This window comes from Cynocephalus volans, chromosome 15 (genome assembly GCF_027409185.1).
Source record: "Cynocephalus volans isolate mCynVol1 chromosome 15, mCynVol1.pri, whole genome shotgun sequence".
Taxonomy (NCBI): domain Eukaryota; kingdom Metazoa; phylum Chordata; class Mammalia; order Dermoptera; family Cynocephalidae; genus Cynocephalus; species Cynocephalus volans.
In genome coordinates, this window is record NC_084474.1 from 19,924,684 (window position 1) to 19,951,049 (window position 26,366).

The following is a 26,366-nucleotide window of genomic DNA, read 5'->3' on the forward strand; positions in this document are numbered from 1 at the left end:
TAGTCGCTCTATTTGTGTAGCTCAGCCAGGCAGTTCAGAAAGAAATGTGGCTGTTATAGAAGCAGTTACTGGTGGTTAAACTATAGGAAATGTCTGCTCTCCAGCCAGCCTCAAATGAAACAGTGGAATCATAGTGTGGAAGCATGGAGAGGTGCTCAATTGTTTCTTGCATAAGTGGATACATGATGGAATGAGTGGATAAAATTTTGGAATGGAAGTGAATTCTCGACTGAGGTCATTCAATACTTTTCCTTTGGAATTCCAACAACAGATCATCTCAGCTTGGTTCTTAACCCAAGGCAATATCATACCTTTCCACTCTACCTAGGGCATTTGGACCTGTGTGGGGACATTTTAGTTATCATGGTGATGGGAGTAGTAGGGGGTGTGATGTGCTGCAGTCACTTAGAATCTCAAAGGGTAGAGATACTAATGCCCTCCAGGAAATCCAGCACAATGAGGATTTCTTTCCTAAAATAATAAACAACATCCCCACTGAGAAGAAGTGAACCTCTGTCTGGTTTCTTTAATAGGAAGATTAGAGACACAGGAGTCATCATCTTCTCAAGTAATTGACCACCTTGTAGGACATATAACATTCAGAAAAAGACTTCCTTAGGTTTAGCCAAAACCTTGCAAATTCTGCCCACTGGTAACCACTCTGTCCTTCACAAGAATAGAGACCTTTCAGGTTCCAGTAATGTTCCTTCTACAACTTATTTATTCACCTGACCTGAACTTCCCATCCTGGTTTCTTTCCTCAGAGTGCCATCCAGGCAGTCTTTGTCCCTGTGAAGGTGGGGCATTTGTGACTTGATTCAGTCCTCTAGCTATAGCCTGCCCAAGCAGCACGAAGAGCACGTGTAGCCTTAGTGGTCATAACTACAGTCATTTCTATTGATGCAACTTAAGATTGCTTTAATCTTTTGAATTTTTCTTAGTTTGTTATCAACCAAAACTTCAAATCTTCTTTACATAAACTGTTGTCAACCTAAGGCTACATCATTCTATACCAGGGATTAGCACATTTTTTTGGTAAAGGGACGGATAGTACACACTTTAGGCCTTGCAGGCTATTTGGTCTCTGTTATAATTGCTCAACTCTGCCACTGTAGCATGAAAGCAGCCATAGACAGTACATAAGTGATCGGGTGTGGTTGTGTTTCAATTAAACTTTATCTACAGCAGGTGGTAGGACAGATGTGGCTTATGGACAGTAGTTTGCCAATCCCTGTTCTGTGCTTTAAAAATCATTAGATTAAAATCTAAATGTAGAACTCTTTCTTATATGTGTTCATGTTATTTTGTTGATTTCAGCCAATCATTCCATCCAGCTGAGAACCTCCTGAATCTAATTATCCCAATTATGTTATCTAATTTTAAAAAACTAGATTCCTTTTCAGTTTTGTGTAGCGTAACACATGACTTCTATGGTTTTATCTAATTCTTCTTCATACCAATAGAAAAAAACCTTTAAAAGACCTTATACCATGTAACTAGATTTTAATTTAAGATGATCAATGGTCTATTTGATAAACATGTTTTGGTTACCATAGCTTAACCATCAATTAATTTATGAAACTACGCCAAACTTTTATCACGCAGCAGGCAGTTACTTCTTTTCTTTACAAAAATTATGAGGGGATTATCTGTATTTTCTTCCTGAAATCAAGATGCATGTCTATGAGAAGTTCTTGTTGTACTACGAATTAATGCCAACAAATCTAATCTTTGGTTATGTATAACAGGCTTTTAGTAAATCATGTCTTTACTCATATATTCTTACAGTTTGCTGGGAAGAGATGTAAATCTTACCAGCTTGTACCCTGCACCCACCCCTTTTGAGATATTTGTCCAAATGGGGTTGCATGCCATTGTAGTGTGACCAAATATCTGACTGTAGTTCTGAGATTGTAATTATGGGTCCATTAGCACCCTATGTGAGAAAGAAAGGGTTAACAGTGGTCTCTAAATCCACCCCTCCTTCTCAAGGATGTCCTGGGCCATGTGCTGACCTCTGCCAGAACTCCCATAAACATTCCAAGAAGATTTAGTAACAGAAAGGCAATCTATGAAGTTTATATCTAAGAATGTTTTTAGTAGGATATTCTTTCTCTGTCTCAATTACCTATCATAAATAAACCTAGGATTTATGGACTTATATAACACATGTGGCTGGAGAATGGAAGTTAGTTAAATGAGGTCTTCATCTGCATGAGGAAGTTAGTTAAATGAGGTCTTCATCTGCATGAGGAATGAAATATAAAAGCTAAGAAGCATTAAACTTATTTTTTTCCAAGATAACTTGCACCACACACAGTACTCAGTACTCATCTGTTACTCTGAAACCAAATTGGATCCCATTTGAAAAAAAGGATATTTTTGAAAGTTGTGAAAGACAGTCAGGTCTCTTCATTTTTGCACGTGTCCCTGTTGTTACTTGTACCTTTCCTGTGATTCCTGTGAGTCTGTGGTGATAATGTAACTCTTTGTGATTCTGCACTGTGATAAAACTCAGTTGGGCTTGAGAGTGGAATGCACCTGACGCACTGGGGAGGGTCTCTGGCTGTTTTTCATAATTCTTGAGTTCAAGTTCCTTTTAAAGTGTTTGTTATATCATTTCATATTCCACCTTGATTTAAAATAAAGTGGAAGTAAAAAAATTATGTAATTCTGAGTTGTCGCTGTCATTTTCCCCAACTTGTAAGTCTATTACTTCCATACGCATAGGCTTACTTCAATTTCATTTTTCTTTTTTTTTTTTGTCGTACATATCCTGCCTTTTACAATTTAGAGACAAGTCTTGATGAAAAAGTAATACAGTAACTCTACGTGCCATGAAATGTAGTTAAATATTATCTATGTGAAAGGAGTATGGGAATGTTTTATAATTTATATTTAAAGGGTTATTTAATGTAATTTATTTAATCACAGCATTTTGCATATTATAATCTTTCACGATATACATCTGTATATCAGAAAATTATTTCTATCAATAGTACCGTAATGTGAACTTTTTAATTATTTTAATATTGAAATGGAGATAATATTGAACAATGTTCACCTTTCTGAATTTGAAACTTACCATCCATTTTCTTCTTGGAATTTTCCATGACTTTTGTAGATGTTGAAGAAAGAGAAACTTATTAAGGCTATAACTTAGCTACGTAGAAACTCAGGGTATCTTTTTCTTGGGTGTAAATAAGATCCAATAGGTTGGAAATGTAGGAAACAAATTTAGATCTGAGAACACGGTAGGTTGCTTGTATAAGTCTATAATGTCAGTTCTGATTTTAATTTTTTAAATTAATAATTGAAGAGAAATATTTTAGAGTGGTTATGAGGCACTGTGTTGCTAAGCATGATCACTGGACTTAAGAAGAGAAAACTAGAAATAAAGCAATTATTGTACTTCTGGTAACCTCACACTCTAGCCTAATGACCAGTTATAAAAATGAGAGATGTGTTGTAAAGTATACATATGCTTCATCTTAATTTTGCATTTATTCTATCTTGTCTATTAAAATCACTTTTTAAAAAGTAATTAGACAAATTTCCCAATTTATTAGTTTATCTATTTTTTTCAAGACAGAGGTAGACATTATTCAACAGAGTGGTAAAAAGGTTAAAATTAATAGGCCAGGAATTTATAATTACTAACAGTCATGCTTAAATTCATGAAAATGGTAATTTTCAATGCTTTTTTTAGTAGGAATAGATTCAGTTTTGTTTAAGCCAATCATCACATTAAAATAATTATTTTGATTTTTTAAAAAATTCAACTAATATTTCTATACTTTATTTTCAATGGTGAATATAATGCATATTTTCATTATTTTTCTGAGTTTTATTTTTCCTAGTACTCCATACTTTACCCACATAAGAGTCTATCCTTTTGATCTTTGTTTTGTATAATTTTTTTCTTTTGACATGCATAACTTGAATTGTTAGTAATAGTTGAATTTTATTGATCATTGGATTTCACTTTTAATGATGATATATGGAATGCCTTTTTAAGAAAAAGCTCCAAAACTACTTTTGAAAATCAAGGATAAGTACTATTGAAATAAATAGAAGTTTGTTATTATAGAACAAATGTATTTCAGCTACATTTTCAATGAAAGTGTCAGAAGAGTTATTGAAGAGGAAACTATGCAAATGATACCTTTTTCTTAAAGTACTTTACAGAATCTGTGTAATTTCTAGTATGTAATTGAATAGAAGGTGGTTTGTATTTTTAAGCATCTGGCTTTTTCCAAAATTAATCTTAGACACGGGCAGACTTGTGGGGTTGTGTCGGGATCTATGTGGACAGGCCTTATTGACAACTGCTAATGACTGTCTCTCACACTCCCGACCCCTCCGAGCTGCCCTGTGTTGCAAACTCTCCCTCTGTGGCTGTGGTGGTGACTGACCTCTCATGAGAAAGAAAAATGAGTCATTATCCTTTATATGACATAGTTTGTGTGGTATGGAAATTTATGATCTCCTCTGAAACTGTCTAATATGTACTCATCATTAAAGTTAAGATGAAATTCACTTATGTAAAGCTATTTTTCCAGTTAGAAATCCAATTTAAAATTTGTTCTCTTATGAAAAGTTTTAAGGTTAAGTTCACATGGATTTAAGGTATGTCCTTGGATAAAATTTATTTTTTATTAAAATCGCCCTTTAATTTTCTATAAACTTCTGCTTCTGGCAAGGATGAAGTAACTGGTATTTAACTTACTCTTTTGACATGAACAATTATAACACTGGACAAAATAGATGAAGCAATGGTTTTCAGGTGCTACACAACAGGCAGTGCAGAACTATGATCTTAAGAGAAGGGAGACCAGTACAGGGTCTCCTGTACCAGGGGGGTACTTCCCCAGTGTGGAGCAGGGACCTTCAGCCTGAGTAGAGACCAGTGGTCTTGCTGATGTGAGGTGGAAGTTATTGGAAGTGAAGACTGAAATTTGTTGAGCAGATAACAGCACTAGGGAGCTTCATAGAGAGGAACAAAGAGTTAGTGTGGTTCTGTCTCAAGACGTCGGTTATGTGCTGGGCCACATGAACTCAGAGTGAGACTCCATGAAGCAGAGCACAGAAAGGCTACTGCAGGATGGAGAGCTGAACAGAGAGACACAGGTCCAGTCCTGCAGTCTTGGGAGCTGTTGAACTTCCAGTGAAGCGGCCTTGCTGAGCAGCCCTCAGGCAACTGGTACCACAGAAGGTCATGCTGAAGAGTAAGAGTCATCATACCCCAGAGTGAGGATCACATGCTGAAACTAAGGAATGAAAGAAAATAGTTCCACTCTACAAAGTGTAAAACCGTGCTCAACAAGATCCAGAGATCCTGCCATTAATTTAATTGGCTGCTGGAATAAATGCCAATGAACTTAAAAGGAGAATAACATAATCCAGACTCCACATGACTACACACAGTCCATGTTGTCCACAATAAAATAAAAAGATTATGAAATATTCAAAGAACTGACACAACAAAGTGATCCATAATTTAGAGGAAATGTAGTCAATAGAAACAACCTGAAGATAATCAAAATTTTGAAATTAACAGACAAGGACTTTAGAGAGGGGAACTGAGCAGAGGTATTGAAAGTTAAGAAAAGAACAAGACAGAAATTCTACAACTTAGGCATATTATGCCAATCATGGAAAATTCCTTTAATGGGCTTACCATCAGATTGGGCACTGAAGAGGAAAGGGCCAGTGAACTTAAAGACAAATCAGTCAAAAATGTAAAACTTTAAGAAAAGAGAGAAAATGTTGAAAAAAATAAACAGAGCCACTGTGACCTCTGAACCAATGTTAAATGGATAAAGTGAAGAGAAAAATATTTGAAGAAATAATGGCAGACATTTTCCTGGATATCATGAAAAAGAATCAATTTACAGATTCAAGAATTTAACAAACCAAAGTAGAATAAATACAAAAAAGTCTGCATATTGTAATCAAACTGCTGAAAGAGAAAGTCTTCAAAGCAGCCAAGGGGAAAAAAAAAAACTAGGGAGACAACAATATGAATGATGGCTAACATTTCATCAGTAACAATGCAGGCTGGAAGACAATGGATGCCATCTTTTAAATTTCTGAAAGTGAAAAAAAGCCATGTGATAACTTATCATGATATATCACGTTTAAACTGTCAGATCCCAAACAGCAAAGAATAGCATCAGAAATTATAAATATTTGGATAAATGTTTTTTCTTTCCTTTATTTCTTCAAAAGACTATTTAAAATAAACATAAATCACATATGGATGTAAATTATACTGAGAAAACATGGGCTGAATAAATGGAATTATACTGCCTTAAGGTTTTTCTATTTTACATGCAGTGGTTCAATGTTAATTTCTAAGTAGACTGTGATAAGGAAAGGATAAATATCGTAATCCCTAAGGAAAATGTAAAAGATAGTTCAAGGAGGTGTAGCTTTGAAGTCAGTAGAGAATATAAAACTGCTACTATTATTAATGCTACTACTAATCCCAACAAAAGCAGAAGAGGAGGAACAATGATAGAAAAATAATAACAGACAGATTAGCAAATGCTACAGAAAATCCCAACAAATTACTAATTGCATCAAAATTAAATCGACTAAACACTCTAATTAAAAGGTGTGTATTGTTAGACTGAATAAAAAAATCAAAACCCTGAAACATGTTATTAAAAATCAAAGATAGGGATAGTTATATCATGCTGTCAACAAGTATCAAAAAGCTGGCATGCTTCATGAATATGAGAATATGAGACAAGATGGAAATTAGAAAAAGAGTATTGCCAGATACAAAAAAGATAATTTTTATAATGGTAAAAGGATCAATACACTGAAAATTTCAAAAAATCCTAATGTGCTATCAGCTATTAACAGAGTTTCAAAATATATTAAGCAAAACCAACTGAGCTAGAGGAAATACAGATAAATTCACAATCAGCAATTTTAACAACGCACAGTAAGTAATAGGAAAAAATGGACAAAAGAAAATCAGCAAAAATGTAAAAGATTTAAACTATACTATGAATCAAATAGGCATACCAGATATTTATAAAAGATTACAGTCAAAAACTGCAGAATATAGATTCAACACAATCCCATCAAAAATAATAAAATTCTTTTTTGGGGGTAGAAATTGAGAAGTTGATTCTGAAATGTATAGAGAATGTAAAGGAACCAGAATATGCAGAGTTATTTTGATAAAGAACAAAGTTGGAGGACTCCTAGCACCTGATGTGAAGATAAATCTACAGCAATCACAGCAGAGTGGCTTGGCATAAGGATAGACACACAGATTAAGAGAGCGTAATGAGTGTAACAATAGACCCATATGCAGTTGGTCTACTAATTTTTGACAAAAATGCCAAGACAATTCAATGCAGTAAAGAAAATCTTTTTAACAGATGGTGCTGGAAAACTGGGTAGACAGATGGAAAAATATAAACTTTGACCCTGATTTCACTCCATTCACAAGAACTAATTTGAAATGGATCATAGATATCAACATAAAAGCTGAACTCATAAGTGTCTGGCTACTGCTAAGCTATGGGTAAGGCCTGGAATCCTCACAGAGCCAACTGTCTAGCTCTTAATCCTCTTCATGATGCCAATTGTAAAGCTAGGCGACCATGCTAGTTGTCACGGCTCTTTTACCTGCCAGTAATCCTGCACCGACTGGGCTGATGGTTGAGCTAAGGCTGGGTCTGGAGCTCCCAGACCCCTCAATCCCATTCACAGACTGGGTCACAAACCCTTCACATGCCATGCTGGGTCACCAGACCCCTTCATGCAGGTCTATAAGTTAGGCATCCAGCCACACGGTCCTTGGACGCTGCAGGTCTGGAAAAACATGGCTGTGCAGGGCGAGCGCCAAAGTTAGTAAAACACAAGCCAAAGCAGCGCCGCAGTGCAGGCACACTTACTCCACCTCCACACACACAATGTTTACGGAACCGCCCCTATCTGGCCCTGAGGCAAGGGGAGCCTGACCACATTGTTCCATTTTCCCAACAATCCACCCCTTCAGGGTCCCTCACTGTGCAATCAATATACCTTAAGGCTTGCAGTTCTGTCCTTTTAACTGTCAGCTGCATATGTCTAGTTCATAGTAACCATTGGCGTGATCCTCCATGCAAATCCTACAGTCATACTGATGGGAAGTTCAATGCATATTCAGCAGGCCGATATGTTGATCACATGACTCTGGTGCAGTACCTGCAGCCAGAACACTCTGGGTGATAAGACAGAAGAGTTATTGGTACCAATAGGGGAAGTTCTCGTTCCTCTGGTAAGATACATGCCAGTTTGGCATCCTGAGAAAGGATGGCTGCAGGAGTAGGTATCTTACCTGGCTTATGATACCATACTTTATCTGCTAACACTGTTGGATCTGTAGGTTCTACATGTAACGGTATAGGGGAACTCATAATTGGCCATAATGATCATACAAATGTGCCCTTTGAAACAGAGCACTCATCTGTTCCAGGCCATGTCACCTTTACTCAAGAAGGCCAGGTACTTGTCACCCAAGGTGAAATTTGCAAGCCTTCCTCTAATCCTTTTCCTTAAGGCCCTATTAAACCTACCCAGAATGTGTGGCAGACTTTTATTCTCCAAGGCCATTCCCATTGTACTGTCTGTCCCTGTTGCAAACAGGTTGGGGCTGGTAAGAGAATATTTCCATTCTTGCCATATCCTGGCTTCAAAAGCTTATCCCTAGTAGTGATTTGCAGCTGAATAGGTGCTATAGCCCTGTGCAACAGAGCTTACCCTGGAGAGGGTCCACCCTTGTGAGGTCTCTCATTTAGAATCCTGTGGGCCATAATTGCCATGCCCACCCCTTCACGGATGGGGGCTGGGTAGATAGCCTTAGTCCCTTTTTTAAAAGGCCATTGTACCATTCAATCATTCCCACCTCTTGGGGATGATATGGCACATGTAACTTCCACTGAATGGACATCTGGGAGGCCCACCTCTGAACCCCATGTCTAGTAAAGTGAGTTCCATTATCACTTTCTATAACTACAGGCCGGCCATACATAGCAGTAAGGCTATTCAATGTCTTCACAGTGTTTACCTGGTCTGGGGCCTTACAAGGCCATACAAACAAAAGACCAGTAGCTGTATCAATAGCTGTGAAGATGTATCTGAAATTCTCTGACCTTGGCAGTGATCTGACAAAGTCCACTTGCCATTGAATCAGGAGCACCCTTCCTCGATTTATTTGGCCATCTGTATGAGGCATCCACCTGGGGTGTGGGTTCTCTTGAGCAGACACTGGACAAGTACAACAAGCATTAACTACATCTTCCCATTTTATAGGCAGGGCCCATCTTTGAGCTGCCATCCACATGGTTTTACTGCCGGCATATTGCATTCTTGATGTAACCACTGGGCTACATCAGTAGCTAGGGCTCTCTCCAGCCATCTTACCTTAGCCAAGGCATTGGCTTCATCATTTCCTGGACTGGCTAAGGGGAAGTGTCCTGTGACATAGAAAAGAGTTACTTCTTTCTCATGCCCCAATTTCCATAACTCTTGCCACATGGCTTGTCCCCACAGGGGTTGGTGGCCTACCATCCACCATTGATACTTCCATGTAGAAATCCAAAGGGTTAAACCTTTGTACACAGCCCAGCTGTCAGTACAGACGGTTAATGGCCCAGGCTCATTTTTCTATCACCACCCATCCGCTCTCAATCCAGCTCATTGAATGCTTTGTCCTGTACCATTTTCATACCACATGGTATCTGTTAAGGGCTGGACAGCAACCGCTGTCTGCAATGCTGAAGGTCCCATGCTAGAGCCATCTGTATACCAAGCTTGCTCTGTGATAGGTCTCTGTCCCTCATGGAAAGGTGTAGCCTCCACCTCCGTGGGTAACGGTTGTGTCAAGGTTTCCTCTACCAACTCTACTGGGCCTAGCACAGTTTGCATCTCTTTGGACAGAGGACTCATTGACATAGTGCTCCTTTGTTCTATATATGCTCCCCATTTAGACAGAGTGGGAGTCTGAGCTACACCTGTTATAGGGCTGGTTGCCCACATGGGCAGCCAACCTATTATGGGGTATGTCATCCTTACTAGGACTTTGGCAGTTACTGTGATAGCTTCAGTGGCTATCAAGGCAGAATACACAGCTGCTAACTGCTTTTCTATTAGGATGTAGTGCACTTCAGCACCCAGAGCTGAGACCAGAATCCTACAGGTGTGTGGAATCGGTCTTGTCTCTGCCATAAACCTCATCCTAACCCCTCCTGGGTTATATGTACATCTAACTCAAACGGCTTAGTGGGGTTGGCCACTTGTAAAGCTTGTACTTGCTGTATTGCCCTTTTTGTAGCCTGATAAGCTTGTTCTACTTCCTCAGTCCAATCCCAGAGGGCTCCTTTCTTTGTCAATGCATATAGTGGGTGTGCCATTTGGGCCATGTGGGGTACAAAAGCTCTCCAATACTCCAAAAGTCCTAAATATGTCTGTAGCTGGCCTACTTTTGTGGGTCGAGGGTATGCCTGTATCTTATCTATAATAGCTTCTGGGATGACCCTCATCCTACCTAACCAGACCACTCCCAGGAATTTGACTGAGAGCCCAGGTCCTTGCACTTTGGCTGTGTTCACGGCCCACCCACATTGTTCCAAATGACTTAGCAGCATTGGAGCTGCCTGGGTGAAATCTGCACGAGAATCAGAGGTTAGTAACATCATCGATGTAGTGAAACTTGTAACCGTGCTGGGCCTAGTCCACTTGGCTAGGTCCCCAGCCACCAAGCCATGACAGATGGTTGGGCTATGCAGATAACTTTGGGGCAATACTTGAAAGGTCCACTGTCTTCCTTCCCACATGAAGGCAAACCGATCTTGGCTATCAGCTGAGATTGGAATGGAGAAGGTCCAATATATAATGATAAGTCCTCAGCTGAGTCATCAGCTGATCCATCAAATCATGAACTGAAGGCACAGCTGCATGCAAAGGAGGCACTACTTTGTTCAGTTCTCAATAATCTACAGTCATTCTCCAGGTACCATCAGGCTTTTTCACTGGCCATACCGGAGCATTAAATGGGCTCTGAGCCAGATGAATAATACCAACTTTCTCTAATTCCAATATAGTGGCACTTATCTCTGCATGTCCTCCTGGTAGGTGATACTGCTTTACATTAGCTACGTATCTTGGCTTGAGTGACACCTATGGGTCATGTTTAGCATATCCTCGTAACACAGGCTTTACTGTCCGTATTCGCAGCTGAAACTCACCAACTGTTGTTTGCAGGAGCAAACCATAAAGTACATCCATACCCAAGATGTATTCAGCTACAGGAGATATATATACAGTATATACACAAGGAGGTAATCTTTCTGTGCCCAATGGCAATGACACAGCTTTGACCTCAGTAGTATGTCCTCCATAGCCATGTATATGAACTGTGGCCCCTGGAAACTTATCTGGATTGCCTTACATCAGGCTACATTCTGCACCTGTATCCACCAATGCCAAAACACGCTGCATATTTGTCCTCCACCAATATATTGCCAATTCAACATGAGGCCTCTGGTCCTCACCTGCCCCCAAAAGATGAGTATGTTGGCCTGTTCCCTGATCAGAATGGAACAGTTCATCTGCCTCCTTGGGAGCAACCAAAAAGTCCTTTAAATCTACTGAGCATACATTGCTACCTGTTTCCCGACATCCAGTGAGATGTTGTTCAGGGTGCAATTGCTGCCGCAAGGCAAACAGAACTGCATTTGGCTGCCGGTCAATTTTCTTCTTATCAACCCCTGCTGCAAGCAAGCCAAGCCACATCTGCTTATGGCTAGTCTTGCTTGGTCCCTTTGGGATAAAATCCTGAGTATTTCTTAGGGGTTTGGTCTTAGCCACCTTTCGGACCCCTTTTGCTTCTCTTCTATCCTCTACTTCACCAAAGCCAGCTATAATGGTCATTACTTCATGTATAGGACGACCGATGTATGGGTCAAGTATGGCCATCAGTGACCCAAAGGACGTTGACAGGGCATTTTGCCGCACTATGTCTTTCATGCTGCCTATAAAGTTCTCATCATCTGGGCCACGAGTGTTCACATTAAACATGGACTGCCGCATCCCCGGCTCTCGAATAATTTGGACCAGCTCAGCATACATTTGCCATTTACTAACAATCTTGGGCAGTTCTCCAGCCTTTGCCCATACGGTTGGGGCAGCTGCATTCACCCAATCTATCAAGGAGTGATTACCTCATCCAGGTGCATATGTGTGGCTATTCTGCAGCTGTTGACTCAGGGATGGGTGCATGGTGATGGAGGCCAATTTCTCCACCTCCTCACCAGAGCACATTACACTATACACTCCTAGGTTCCATAACCACAACAGCCAAGCAGCCAGGGTCTCCCCATGTTTCTGCCTGAACTGTCTCCCCAAGTCAACCATTTCAACCTGGGTATATGGGACATAGGTGGTGAACTGGGTCACCTGTGGATCGCCCACCGGTTGTCTGTCCGGTCCCATAGGCTGCTCTTGTCTCAATTTATTGTGCACAACAGGTTGTGCCTGGAGATGCACGGTTTCTCCCAACTCACCATTGGGTTGGTCGTCTTCCCTGGTGCGAGGGGCAGGAGTGGCCAGTCACCACACATCATCCTCCAGGACATTTATATGTGCTTCTAATGATTCTGCTTTCTTCCTCAAATCTGTCAGTAGCTGCACATCATCCGCCAACAACTCTCCTTTCCGCTTCAGCTCTTGATCAGTTTGCAGCCTAGTGAGCAAAAGCCAGGGTCCAGTCAGCAGAAAAGCAGCCACTGGCCACCACACACTCAAAGACAGCCACATTTCTTCCCTCTCCCAAGGGGTTTTTCGTTGTAGTACCTGGTCTATGCTGCTTTGCAGTACAGTGTGCAGCAACCAGGTCCCAGTCAACAGGAAAGTGGCCACAGGGCACAGCATACTCACAAATAGCCACATTTCCTCCTTCTTCCAAGGACTTTTGGCTCCTGTATCTGCTCAGAGTCCTGTCACAGGCTACGCCAAATGTGGCGTAATCCTGCCAACTATGCCAATTTGTCTGGTTACTGCTAAGCTATGGCTAAGGCCTGGAATCCTTGCAGTGCCAATTGTCTAGCTCTTAATCTTGTTCATGACGCCATTTGTAAAGCTAGCTGACCACGCTAGTTGTTGCGGCTCTTTTACCTGCTGGTAATCCTGCACCGACTGGGCTGATGGTCAAGCTAAGTCTGGGTCTGGAGATCCCAGACCCATCAATCCCATTCACAGACTGGGTCACAAACCCTTCACATGCCAGGCTGTGTCACTAGATCCCTTCATGCCAGGCTGGGTCACCAAACCCCTTCACACAGGTCTATAAGCTAGGCAACTGGCCATACGGTCCTTGGAAGCTGCAGGTCTGGAAAAACATGGCTGTGCACGGCGGGTGCCCAAGGCAGTAAAGCACCAGCCAAAGCGGCACCACAGTGCAGGCTCACTTACTCCACCCCACCCCACCCCCACTGCCCCTATCTGGCCCTGAGGCAAGGGGAACCTGACCAAATTGTTCCATTTTCCCAACAATAAATTATAGAAGAAAACATGGCAGAATATCATTGCAATCTTGGAACAGTCAAAAATAGTATACAAAAGCATTAAACATTAAAGATGAAAAATGATAAATGGTACTTTTTCAAAATTAAAAAGTTCTCTTCATCAAAAGACAAACTTTACAAATGAAAAGGCAAGACACACACTGCAGAAAATATTTGCATTACACCTTCCTGACAAGGGACCTGTGTTTAGAATGTTTTAAAAACCAATACAAACCAATAATTAAAGACAAATAGGCCAATTAAAAATGGAGAAAGGACTTGAAGAGACACTCACATAAGGACATATACTAAGGACAGTAAACATTTGAAAAATATTCTCACCATTGTTATTCATCAGGAAAATGCAAATTAAAATCACAGTGAAATACTATTTTTTTATCTTTTAGAACTAGCAAACATGAAAATGATTGATGGCGAGAATGTGGAGCAACTGGAAAAACTCATACGTTGTTGAGAGAATGAAAAATGATACAAATACGTTGAAAAACTATTTGGCAGTTTTTCAGATTTTTAAACATATATTTACTCTATCACCCAGCATTCTACTCCTAGGCTTTTACACAAGAAAAATGTAAACATATGTCAAAATAAAAACTTGTAAACAGTGTTTTATTATTTTTAAATTAACTTGTTTAATTGACAAAAATTGTATTAATTTATTGTGTGTAACATGTTGTTTTGAAATATGTATGCATTGTGGAATGGCTAAATTGAGCTAACATATGTATTACTTTACATATTCATTTTTTTGTGGTGAGTACATGTAGAGCCTGCTCTCAGAAATTTTCAAGAAAACAATACATTGTTATTAATCTAGTCACCATGTTGTACAACAGATCTCTTGAATTTATTCCTTCTACCCAATTAAAATTTTGTATCCTTTGACCAACATCTCTTCACCCCCTGCTCCCTACCCCCAAACCCTGGAAACCACCATCCTACTCTCTACCTCCATGAGTTGGACTTTTTTAGTTTGCACATGCAAGTGAGATCATGCAATACTTGGCTCTCTGTGCCTGGCTTATTTCACTTAGCATAATGTCACCCATGTTGTCCCAAATGATAGGATTTCCTTCTTTTTAGAGGCTGAATAGTATTCCATTGTGTTGTATATAATTTTTACAGTGGCTTTATCCATAATATCCCAAAATTGGAAACAACTGAAATGTCCCTCAATGGAAGAATTAGTAAACACATTGTGATACTACTCACCAAAGAGAAAGGATGAACTAGTGATATAACAAACACAGATGAGTTTCAAAAATATTATATTGGGAGAAAGAAGCCAGACGTAATCTTCTAGAAGAAAACATGAAAGTTCTTACTGTACTATATATTTATATGAAGGTCAGGAAGTTCCATTGTGAGAAAATCAGAATGGTGATTCCTTACAGGTGGGGGAGGACAGAAGAAGTTGACTGAAAGGTGACAAGTGGGAACTTTTGGAGATGGTGGAAGTGTTCTGTGTCTCAGTTGGGTTGTTGGCTAAAGTGGTGTATACATTTGTCCAAACTCATTGAATTGCATAAATAAGCTTTTTGCATTTTACTGTGTGTAAATATTTCCTCAATCAAAAATATTTTTAAATACTCAGTTGTAGATTCCCTTGCAATACTCTGCGCATCTGAATTTTTCGGTGTTGCACATTTAATCAAAATCATTTTTATGTGTTGCAGACTTACCTGCTAATTAGCTTTCCCAGTGCCTCATTTTGATGACTACAACATTAGGCTGTCAGTGGTTTCAAGTCAGTTCTGCATTTTGTTCTTTCATTAAAAGGCATGTTAGGGAGGTTTCAAGATGGCGGCGGCTGCGGCGGCTGGCGCGGAGTAGCTGAGGTGGAAAAGGTGGCCACTGGGCCTCAGGCAGCAGGGAAACTTGTGGACCTTTCTCTGGCCATCTCTTAAGGGAGGACTGCTGCTGCTGGCCGGTCGTGGGGGCTCAACGCCACTTTGCCCCCGGCAGGAGAGGCTGCCTCATTTACAGGCAACAGCTTTGAAGTGTGGAGCAGGAAAAGAACTGATTCTTAGCTGCAAAAGCGAGTCTTGAAACAGGGAACACGGCGCCAGGGCTGCTGTGGATGCAGCCAGGATCCCGGAGGCTGGGGCCGCACTGAAGGCGGCCAGCTGCCCTATCCAGGATTCGAGGTTTCAGGCCGGCATTAAAGAAGACTCCTGGGAGCGCCCGAGCGGCGCCGCGACTGAACAGCCCGAGGCGGCAGCGCCGAGAACACGGAAGGCAACAAACCAGAGACAGAGCGAGCTCCCGACCTGGCACAGCACTGTGAGTGATCCCTGGCAAAGCTCTGTTCGGGGGGTGGATGCCCACGCGGCTCCCCGCCTGCACCACCAGGCCACTCATTGCCCCGGTGCTGCCTCCATTTTCCCAGGTGCGGGCAGCTCCGCCCTGCTCGGCCATCACTGAGCCCATTTGCTTGGCCTGGCGCGGGGCTTTCCGGACCCTGCGGGCCGACCTCCTCTCCCACTCCCTCCACGGTTCTCTGGCAGGGCTGGGGGTGTGGGGCGTCCCGACCAGTTTTGGGAGGGCTAGGAAGTACAGGCGGGCCGACTGTCACTCCACCACACCCTGGACTCCGGCCCCGGTAAACTTCCTGTTACTGGGAGGCAGATACCATCTCTGCGACCACCAGTTTGGAAAAAAGCCTAACGAATTTCTGGTTGGGAATAGTGTGGTAGGAGAGTTCCCAGGTCTGCTTGAACCTGCCGGAGAGCAGGCTGCAGGCGGGCACTAGACTCGGTTTATACCGGGGGGATACAAAGGTGAACAAGACCCGAGAAAGATCTACACAGTGCTACAAAGGCACCCAGAGAGACTGGTCGTCTGTGCCTAGCAGAAACCTGGTAGACTTCCTGGGCGAGGCGGTGCTGAGCAGGATCTGGAAGGCCCAGCTGATAGAGGAGGGGTGCAGAAGACACGCCCCAACCCAGCACAGTGTGCACAGAGGGGGGAGACGTGCGGCCAGGGAGGCGGAGACTGGACAGAAACCACACACCCGGTGGGGTCGCCACTGCACGATCTAACAGCCTGGGCCAGAGCACACTGAACGGGGAGAAGTCCTGTACAGAAAGTGAAAGCTCAACAGAGATCACACACCCTGTGGTACGTGATCCACCAGCCCAGCAGAGTACAAGCTGACCAGAAAGGTGGATCCCCGGAGAAGCCCAAGACCCGAGGCAACCACACACACAAGACACTAGAGGCCAACTGAGCAGCCACGGCGGGAGCCATACCAAATTGGCAACCACAGCAACATCCTAGTTAGTCATTAGTCTTAAACCGGTGGACTGTGAAACCCCCTGCCACAATGAATAAACACCAAAAAAAAGACACCAGAAATACAAAAAATCAAGAAAGTACACCACCAAAAGTTAATAAATCTCATACTCTAGATCCTATAGAACAAGAAGCCCTTGAAATAACTGATAAGGAATTTCGAGTGATAATTCTAAGGAAACTGAATGAGATACAAGAAAACTCAGCTAGACATCATGATGAAATGAGGAAAAGTATACAGGATCTGAAAGAGGAAATATACAAGGAAATCAATGTCCTGAAAAAAAATGTAGCAGAACTTGCTGAACTGAAGAAGTTATTCAGCGAAATAAAAAACACAACGGAGAGTTTAACCAGCAGGCTTGTCGAAGTTGAAGAGAGAACCTCTGAACTTGAAGATGGGCTGTTTGAAATAACACAAGCAGACAAAAAGAAAGAAAAAAGAATCAAGGACATGGAAGAAAATCTGAGAGAGATATCAGACAACCTCAAGCGCTCAAATATCCGAGTCATGGGTATTCCAGAAGGGGAGGAAAATGGAGATTCCATTGAAAACATATTCAACAAAATAGTGGCAGAAAACTTCCCAGGTATAGGAAAAATCACAGATCTTCAGATTCAGGAAGCTCAACGATCTCCAAACGTATTCAACCCAAAAAGGCCTTCTCCAAGACATGTCATAGTCAAATTGGCAAAACTCAGAGACAAAGAGAGAATCTTAAAAGCTGCAAGAGAGAAGCGTCAAATCACCTATAAGGGAGCCCCAATCAGGTTAACATCAGACTTTTCATCACAAACCCTAAAAGCTAGAAAGGAATGGGATGATATTTTCAAAATACTAAAAGACAAAGATTGCCAGCCAAGAATACTCTACCCTGCAAGGCTATCCTTCCGAAATGAGGGGCAAATAGTATATTTCTCAGACAAACAAAAACTGCGGGAGTTCACTACCACAAGACCACCCTTACAAGAAATCCTCAAGGGAGTACTGGGTTTGGTTCCTGAAAAATAACTACCACTGCCATAAAAACCTAAGAAAAATCTAAACCTGCTAGTACAATAAAAATGGCATTCATGAAGAGAAAACAAGCTAACAAAAACACTATCTACAACCTAAGGAACCAACAAACAAAGAAACCAAACAGTAAATCAGAAAGCAAGGAACAAAAGACACCTAAGACAACCAAACAACCAATAAAATGCTAGGAATAAATCAACACCTTTCAATAACAACTCTTAATGTTAAAGGCTTAAATTCCCCAATTAAAAGACACAGACTGGCTGACTGGATCAAAAAGCAGGACCCAACTATATGCTGCCTACAAGAGACCCACCTCACCCATAAAGATTCACACAGACTAAGAGTAAAAGGATGGAAAAAGATTTACCATGCAAACAGAAAAGAAAAACGAGCTGGAGTGGCTATTCTTATATCTGACAAAATAGACTTTAAACTAAAAACCATAAAAAGAGACAATGAGGGACACTACTTAATGATAAAAGGACTGATCCATCAAGAAGACATAACAATCATAAATATGTACGCACCCAATGTTGGAGCAGCCAGATTTATAAAACAAACTCTATTAGACCTAAAGAAGGAAATAGACACTAATACCATAATAGCAGGGGACCTGAACACTCCACTGTCAATATTAGACAGATCATCTAGGCAAAGAATCAGTAGAGAAACACAAGATCTAAACAAGACTCTAGACCAATTGGAATTGGCAGATATCTACAGAACATTCCACCCAACAACCTCAGAATATTCATTCTTCTCATCAGCACATGGATCATTCTCCAAGATAGATCACATATTAGGTCACAAATCAAGTCTCAATAAATTCAAAAAAATTGGAATTATCCCATGTATCTTCTCAGACCACAATGGATTAAAACTAGAAATTAATAACAAACAAAACTCTGGAAACTATACAAACACATGGAAATTAAACAGCATTCTACTTAATGACATATGGGTCCAAGAAGAAATCAAGCAGGAAATCAAAAAGTTTATTGAAACTAATGAAAACAATGATACATCATACCAAAACCTGTGGGATACTGCAAAAGCAGTATTGAGGGGAAAATTTATTGCATTAAATGCTCACTTCAGAAGAATGGAAAGATGGCAAGTGAACAACCTAACACTTCACCTTAAAGAACTAGAAAAACAAGAACAATCCAATCCTAAAGTTAGCAGACGGAAAGAAATCATTAAGATCAGAGCAGAACTGAATGAAATTGAAAACCAAAAAACAATTCAAAAGATCAACGAATCAAAAAGTTGGTTTTTTGAAAAGATAAATAAAATTGACAAACCATTAGCATGGCTAACAAAAAAAAGAAGAGAGAAGACTCAAATAACAAAAATTAGAAATGAAAAAGGCGATATTACAACTGATTCATCTGAAATACAAGGAATCATTCGAGACTACTATAAACAACTATACGCCAACAAATTTGAAAATCTGGAGGAAATGGATAAATTTCTGGACACACACAAGCTCCCAAAACTGAACCGTGAAGACGTAGAAAATTTGAACAGACCAATAACAATAAAGGAGATTGAAGCTGTTATCAGAAGGCTCCCAACAAAGAAAAGCCCAGGACCAGATGGATTCACAGCAGAATTTTACCAAACATTCAAAGAGGAATTGACACCGATTCTTTACAAACTATTCCAAAAGATTGAAACGGACGCAAATCTCCCAAACTCATTCTATGAAGCAAACATCATCCTGATACCAAAACCAGGTAAAGATATAACCAAAAAAGAAAACTACAGGCCGATATCCTTGATGAATATAGATGCAAAAATCCTCACTAAAATACTAGCAAACAGAATACAGCAACACATACGAAAAATTATTCATCACGATCAAGTGGGATTCATCCCAGGGATGCAAGGTTGGTTCAACATACGCAAATCAATAAATGTGATACACCATATTAATAAACTCAAACACAAGGACCATATGATCATCTCTATAGATGCTGAAAAAGCATTTGATAAAGTTCAGCACTCATTCATGACAAAGACCCTCTATAAGTTAGGTATAGAGGGAAAGTATCTCAACATAATTAAAGCCATATATGCCAAACCCACTGCCAATATCATCCTGAATGGGGAAAAGCTGAAAGCTTTTCCTTTAAGAACAGGAACTAGACAAGGATGCCCACTCTCACCACTCCTATTCAACATAGTGTTGGAAGTACTAGCCAGAGCAATCAGAGAAGAGAAGGAAATAAAGGGCATCCAGATTGGAAAAGATGAAGTCAAACTGTCCCTGTTTGCAGATGACATGATCCTATATATCGAACAGCCTAAAACCTCTACAAAAAAACTGTTGGAATTGATAAATGATTTCAGCACAGTAGCAGGATACAAAATCAACACACAAAAATCAGTAGCATTTCTTTTCTCCAATAGTGAACATGCAGAAGGAGAAATCAAGAAAGCCTGCCCATTTACAATAGCCACCAAAAAAATAAAATACTTAGGAATTGAGTTAACCAAGGAGGTGAAAAATCTCTATAATGAGAACTACAAACCACTGCTGAGAGAAATTAGAGAGGATACAAGAAGATGGAAAGATATCCCATGCTCTTGGATTGGAAGAATCAACATAGTGAAAATGTCCATACTACCCAAAGTGATATACAAATTCAATGCAATCCCCATCAAAATTCCAAAGACATTTCTCTCAGAAATGGAAAAAACTATTCAGACATTTATATGGAACAATAAAAGACCACGAATAGCCAAAGCAATGCTCAGCAAAAAAAATAAAGCTGGAGGCATAACACTACCTGACTTTAAGCTATACTACAAAGCTATAATAACCAAAACAGTATGGTACTGGCATAAAAACAGACACACTGACCAATGGAATAGAATAGAGAATCCAGAAATCAACCCTCACACTTACTGCCATCTGATCTTTGACAAAGGCACCAAGCCTATTCACTGGGGAAGGGACTGCCTCTTCAGCAAGTGGTGCTGGGATAACTGGATATCGTTATGCAGGAGAATGAAACTAGATCCATACCTCTCACCATATACTAAAATCAACTCAAAATGGATTAAGGATTTAAATATACACCCTGAGACAATAAAACTTCTTAAAGAAAACATAGGGGAAACACTTCAGGAAATAGGACTGGGCACAGACTTCATGAATACGACCCCAAAAGCACGGGCAACCAAAGGAAAAATAAACAAATGGGATTATATCAAACTAAAAAGCTTCTGCACAGCAAAAGAAACAATTAAAAGAGTTAAAAGACAACCAACAGAGTGGGAGAAAATATTTGCAAAATATACATCTGACAAAGGATTAATATCCAGAATATATAAGGAACTCAAACAACTTTACAAGAAGAAAACAAGCAACCCAATTAAAAAATGGGCAAAAGAGCTAAGTAGGCATTTCTCTAAGGAAGATATCCAAATGGCCAACAGACATATGAAAAAATGCTCAACATCACTCAGCATCCGGGAAATGCAAATCAAAACCACATTGAGATACCATCTAACCCCAGTTAGGATGGCTAAAATCCAAAAGACTATGAACGATAAATGCTGGCGAGGCTGCGGAGAAAAAGGAACTCTCATACATTGTTGGTGGGACTGCAAAATGGTGCAGCCTCTATGGAAAATGGTATGGAGGTTCCTTAAACAATTGCAAATAGATCTACCATACGACCCAGCCATCCCACTGTTGGGAATATACCCAGAGGAATGGAAATCATCAAGTCGAAGGTATACCTGTTCCCCAATGTTCATCGCAGCACTCTTTACAATAGCCAAGAGTTGGAACCAGCCCAAATGCCCATCATCAGATGAGTGGATACGGAAAATGTGGTACATCTACACAATGGAATACTACTCAGCTATAAAAACGAATGAAATACTGCCATTTGCAACAACATGGATGGACCTCGAGAGAATTATATTAAGTGAAACAAGTCAGGCACAGAAAGAGAAATACCACATGTTCTCACTTATTGGTGGGAGCTAACAATTAATATATAAATTCACACACACACATACACACATACACACACAAACGGGGGGGGGTAAGAAGATATAACAACCACAATTATTTGAAGTTGATACAACAAACAAACAGAAAGGACATGGTTGGGGGGGAGGGGGGGAGGGAGAAGGGAGGGAGGTTTTGGTGATGGGGAGCATTAATCAGCTACAATGTATATCGACAAAATAAAATTAAAAAAAAAAAAAAAAAAAAAAAAAAAAAGGAAAAAAAATAAATAAATAAATAAATAAATAAATAAATAAATAAATTAAAAAAAAAAAAAAAAAAAAAAAAAAGGCATGTTAGTGCAGAGACCATTTCTTCCATCTTGTTAACCATTATGTCCTTTCTCTGCAATGACCAACTGATTGTTAATAAATTTCTCATGGATCCTGACAAACAGGTAATTAGACTATTTTCCTTTCATGGTCTGACTTTCCTTCTTTTGTTCTGAGGGTTTCTGGCTGTAGGAAACAGACAAATATAACCCCTATTAGAGTTTCAGATACTTTGTTTATTAAGCCAATTGTTTGACAGAATAGTCTTGGCATGAACTTGCCCTAAGGAAGAGACCTGGGGTGCCTGACTGTCTCTGTGGATTGAGGGGTGGAAGACTGTTGATGAGCACAAAACAGCGCTGCTGAAATCACACCGGATAGAAGCCCCCTCATTAAACACCTTTCTAAACCAATAACCTGGGATGCTTTCGTCTACTGAATTTTCAAATCAACTGACAATATTTATGCTTAACACTTGCTATGTTTGGTTATAGAATGGAAAGTACTTAATTTCAAGCCATAACTTGTAATAGTCTGTAGATGCAGCAAATATTTATTCACTGTACACAAAGTATTTACTAGATTCTATTGCAAGCTTATCCAAAGTGGTTACCCAGTTAATATTTCAGATTATTTCTTTGTGATCTTTTTGTTATGTTTGTTGTTTAGACTTGTGAAACGTGTGATTATATATGAATTTGTAAATGCATATGTGTGTGTGTGAGTGTGTGTGTTTAGATATATTGCATCGTGACTTTGCATTTTCTTTTAACGTTGAGCACATATCCAAACTGAATGCAGGAAGTCCAGGCATTTTCTCAGTTCCCATGACAAATATCACAAAAAAGAGCAAGAACAATGCATGCCTGTTCCTCCCACATCTTTTGTTCTATCTCTGCCACTTCACCCTACTCCTCTGTTCTTTTGCAAATTATCTCTTGCCAACTTCGACCATCTTCTCTCAGGTGGCTGTTATTTGGTATCCCCTGAATAAATTTGCCATAATTGTGGGCACGAACTCATCCTTCAATTCCTTGAAGTGGTCATGGGAGACAGAGCTGTTTCATAGAATGAAATGTTACTAAAGGATGAGGGATAACAAGAAAATTATATAGAAAGAAAAATTAAACTCTATTCTTTCTTTAATCCACAGACCCACTCTTTCCACAGGATCCTTTCTTGGTAAACTCTAGTCTTTGGCCTAGTCTGACATTGCTATTTTAAATCATATATGAGGGTACTTCAAAAAGTTCCTGGAAAGATATATATTATCTTTTAATTCTATTTTTTCTGCAAAGTTTTTGAAGTACCCTTGAATATACCGTTATATTTTCTAACTAATTATTGAAGCTATACAGGATGTCATTAGAATTTTTAATATCTTGTATATTTTTTTCTTTGATCTAAGAGTGTTTCAGGAGATTCTCTTACTTTTTAAGGTTATATAACTTTATAAGCTGCAAATATGACAACTATTCTTCCATCTTCTTATTTGTAGTGTGCCGTAGCATTTCTGTGTTTCCCAGAGTGTGGTCCTCAATGTCATTTTAGGTGACACATGGACACTTTTAGAAATTTTGTATTTTATGTACTTTAGAAAAAATATAACAAACACATGAAACTATTTGATTTCTTTGTGAATACATTTTTTAATATAATGTATTGATTTAACCAAGCACAAAATTATGAAGGTGACATAAAATTTAAAGTTTGGAAATACTATCCCTGCACATGGAAAAACTGAAATGCTTTTTATGAACGCCTTCGTCCACTTTCCCTTTTTGACACCTGTGACCACACAGCCCAGAATGTCATGTGGGAATGCTCCCCACAGGAAATGGTGGTCCCTGAAAATGTCTGAGAAGAAAGTCTGTTGAGGTGGGGCAGGCCAACATGGCATTCATGCTGGATGGCTCAGAAAAGTGTGTTTGTGGAACTCTGGGAAGTTGTCTATTTTTTGGTCATTGCAGTCCCTGTGACCAGGACTGAGGGGAAGACAGTGGTAACAGTGAGAGCTATTCAGACTTTTTGCACTTTCTTTGGTCTGTCCTTGCTGTTCTGCTTAGGATGGTAGACTGTGTGGTGCTGAGTCTCAGAGCGGATGGCTCATTCAAAATCCAGTGGCAACGAAGCACACAGCGTAGAATTCAACAGGAAGAAAGGGGTAAAACATGAATGTGGTATAAATGAGAAGCAAAAATAAACTTGAAACTGGAAGATCTCGTATATGTAAGTACCTAAGTATAAACCAGTAAGAATTCCCAGATAAGCGTCATTCAGATTGTCTCGATGACATCTGAATTTAGACATGTACCTATAAGTAAGCTGGTGGGGAAAATTGACCGTTTGGTTTTCATATTCTAAAGAGTGAAAAGTAGTGAAGCAGCATTTTAAAATATCTATCCAGAACCGCACTAGAATGACTCTAATTTCATTTCAAGTGTATTGCTGTTTCTGGAAAATAAAGGGGCCCTTCGCTGCTCATCGTAAAGCCTCTTCTTTACTTTTTCATCTGATATATCCTAGGCTGAAAAAATGCTAAAGCCCCCAAAACAAGGTTTAACTAGAAATAAAAAAAAGACGCTGTAAAATTGAGAATGTATGCCTTTTAAACTATTGATCTGAAGTTGCCAACTATAAAATCTTAGCAGAACGATGCTTCTACTGTGCTGTATATTTTGTAATGGAGAAAAGTTGAGAGAATACACAAATATATAGTGTGCTCACCTACAAAGATAGCTTCTGCTCCTTTTGGGAAATTCTAGCTTTGGTGTATCCCCTTATCAGCAGCTATGATGTATGTTCTCTTAGGAGGTTCTTGGAATGAAAACTAAAACTTAAGAAGCTGAACCTAAGTCTAGCTGAGGCCGGAGCAGGTTGTGCAGAGAAATTCATCCAAGAGTCCCTGAGAACTGTCCTGGGCTTCGTGTGTGCTCCGGTCTGTCCTCTTCTGCTCCCTCTGTGTTAGGATTTCTGCTTTCCCTGAGTGAGTCTCAGAGCTCTCAGTGTGGGCACAACTGTTACTAGTCCCATTGCCCATTCTTGATGCCACCTCCCAAATTTCAGATAAAGTTTGACACACACCTAAGGGCCTTCAGACTCCATTTCTGTCCAGTCTCCTTTCCCTTCAACTTGGCAGACTAGGGTGATCCGTCATATTGAAATATCTGGGCCAGACAGCTTGAAAGCAATAGCACTTTTTCTTCACTTAGGATTTTACAGGATTTATCAACTCAATTTTCTACACTTGTATGCTGAAAGGAGAAAGGAAAGACTAAATTAGTGACCACTTTTCTCCTAGACAATTGAATCTATGTATTATACATGTGGGCATGTTTATTTATGATGTACCTTCTTTCATTTACTGGACTTGCTATGACTTACATTTTTTTTTTTTTAAGTGCAAGGTAAGATGTTTATTTATCTCTGCATCCTAAATGTCTAGCCAAGAGCTTGGTATATTGTAGGAACTCAATAAATGTTTGCTAAATCAAATTGAACTTAAAATAGAGCAAAGACGGTTTAAAGGAAGGAAGCAATCATACTAGACATCCGAATGCAACAGAATATTACCTTTGGGCCATTAATTTGACTCTGAGCTTCCTAAATTCAGCACATTATCTCCTTTGTAATAAATTGTTCAAGATTTAGTTTCTAACACAACAGAGAATATAAACCCTACCTTGAAAGTAAAATAATATAAAATTTATCTTAGGAGGACTAAATAAAGAAGTAGTGAAATATAGTGGTTAGTATCTTTGAATTTTTTTTTTTTTATATATAGAAAAGAAAATGCAGAAATGTTTTTTAAAGGGACCATTCTCATATACCCCCTCTGAAAATGGGAAGGCACAATACTAAACCATATTTCTGTGATAGAATTTTCTGTGGATGAGAGATAATGTTGTCTAGAAATCCTCTGTTTATATTGTAATTAAACACAATAGGACTTGCATAATTTAAATGAATGGATTGCCCTTAAACTGCCACTTTTCAAATGTTAATAATCTTGATAAGTTCCTGGTACCAATCAGTTTGTGATTCCTTAACAAGTAAGTACCTGTGCCATGGCAAGTTATTATTTCTAATTAAAGAAAGAGTTCCATACTTTTCAAATTCCAACCTGAAGAGGTAAAAAGTCAGTGGTGGGTGGTTTAGGA